We start from the raw sequence: 1,674 nt of genomic DNA on the forward strand, positions 1-1,674 counted from the left end.
TAAGAGGCAACCAGGTCGGCAGGGAGGGCAGTTAGGGGCAATTAGGCTGGCAGGGGAGGCAGTGAGGGGCAACTAGGCCAGCAGGGGGAGCAGTTGGGGACAACCAGGCCAACATGGGGAGGGGGCAGTTGGGAGCAACCAGGCCGGCAGGGGGGGGCAGTTAGGGGCAATCAGGCTGGCACGCAGAGGCAGTTAGGGGCAACCAAGCAGGCAAGTAGGTAGGTGAGCAATTAGGAGCGAGTGGTCCAGGATTGTGAGAGGGATGTCCGACTGCTGGGGATCGGGCCTAAACTGGCAGTTGGACATCCCCCAAGGGGTCCCAGATTAGAGGGGGTTCAGGTTAGGCTGAGGGGACGCCCCCCACCCCCATGCATGAATTTTGTGCACCAGGCCTCTAGTGTAAAATAAAATTCAGATTATCAGAAAATGTACTAAATGTTACATACAAAAAAAATAACATTTTAAAGGGAGATGTTTCCAGAACAGTAGCATTATAAAGAACCTGCTGTGTACTGAAGCCAGTTTTTGATGGTCTGCAGATATCTCAGCCCCACCTGCATCACCTCCTTGCACTGTCAGCTGTCTCAGGCTTCCTTGCAGAGAGGGCTGGGCTCCTCGTGCTGCACGGGGACTGCCTGCAGCAACTTGGCACCAGACCTGGTCTGACTAGACTCACAGAGGCCTGGCACCTTCCACTGCTTCCAGACTCAAATGAAGGGCTGCTCCATAGGTGGCAAAATCTGGCTTCCCTGCAGCTGCCCAAAAGGCTGAGCAGCAGAACACAGTAGGCCAGGGGTACACACTGACCACTGAAAGACAAGAGATACGAAGGGAAAAAAAACAAACAAATTATTCCCCTTTCCTCCCTCCAACAGACTGTTCTGAAATGAGTGTTTCCATATGGCTTATCCAGAGACATCCTAGTGACACTGCTGTGTTTACAACTCAGTGATGTGCACTTTGTGTTTGCTCTCCCATCTTCTCTGCCTGGCTTCATTTCCCCCCTCACTTTGCTGCGCTAGGATTGTACTCCTGGTACAGCATTGGCTCCTCGGCTTTGCCTCAGGCTCTGTTGTCTAGGAAACACAGGCTAAAATAGTATTAAACTAACTGAGGGAACTTTTTGATCCTTTCCCCAAAGGAATGTCATTGTAATTAGCTAGTTATTAATAATGGAAAATGACAAAAGGGGAGGCCAAACATTATAGGCATATCACTTGGGCAGCTTCAACAGGAAGCTGCAATATCACACTCCCCAGGGAACCACCAGCCCATTCCCCCAAGATCCCTGGGGGAAGGGCCCAACCAAGGGGAGATGAACGCATGCGCAGTGAGTCAGAATGACTAGGGAAAGTGCCAGTCGGTAAGCCTGGGGAACCATGGATTGGCTAAAGTAGGCAGGGCCACAGCAGGCCGGCCAAAATTTGGGGAACACATAATCCCCCAAACAAAGGAGTTGGCTCTCTTGTTCTGCTTCCTTGCATTTGCCCATGTTCCCCCCATAGCCATGTGGCCCTGCGAACCCCATCTGAATTGGACGGATGGACTGCAGCTGGAAACAAAAACTGAGCTAGCCTGATGCTGTACTGGACTGCTCCAGCATGGAGTGGGAGCTCTGGACACTGGCTCTGATGTTAGCCCTGTTAAAGGCAAAATGGAACTTCTTCCTTGGGG

At 51.9% G+C, this 1,674-nt stretch overlaps 1 protein-coding gene and 1 long non-coding RNA gene across 16 annotated transcripts in view; both read right to left on the reverse strand.

Moving 5' to 3' along the window:
• Positions 1 to 631, reverse strand: part of LOC106723968 — a 2,518-nt gene extending 1,887 nt beyond the window's left edge. Inside the window, exon 1 of the long non-coding RNA XR_001359721.1 lies at positions 555 to 631. This is a non-coding gene — a long non-coding RNA (uncharacterized LOC106723968). The remainder of the gene's footprint in view (positions 1 to 554) is intronic.
• Positions 1 to 1,674, reverse strand: part of KIF21A (kinesin family member 21A) — a 147,314-nt gene that overhangs the window by 95,843 nt on the left and 49,797 nt on the right. The gene's annotated exons all lie outside the window — the stretch shown is intronic.

This window comes from Myotis brandtii, unplaced genomic scaffold, assembly GCF_000412655.1.
Source record: "Myotis brandtii unplaced genomic scaffold, ASM41265v1 scaffold686, whole genome shotgun sequence".
In the NCBI taxonomy this organism is placed as follows: Eukaryota; Metazoa; Chordata; class Mammalia; order Chiroptera; family Vespertilionidae; genus Myotis; species Myotis brandtii.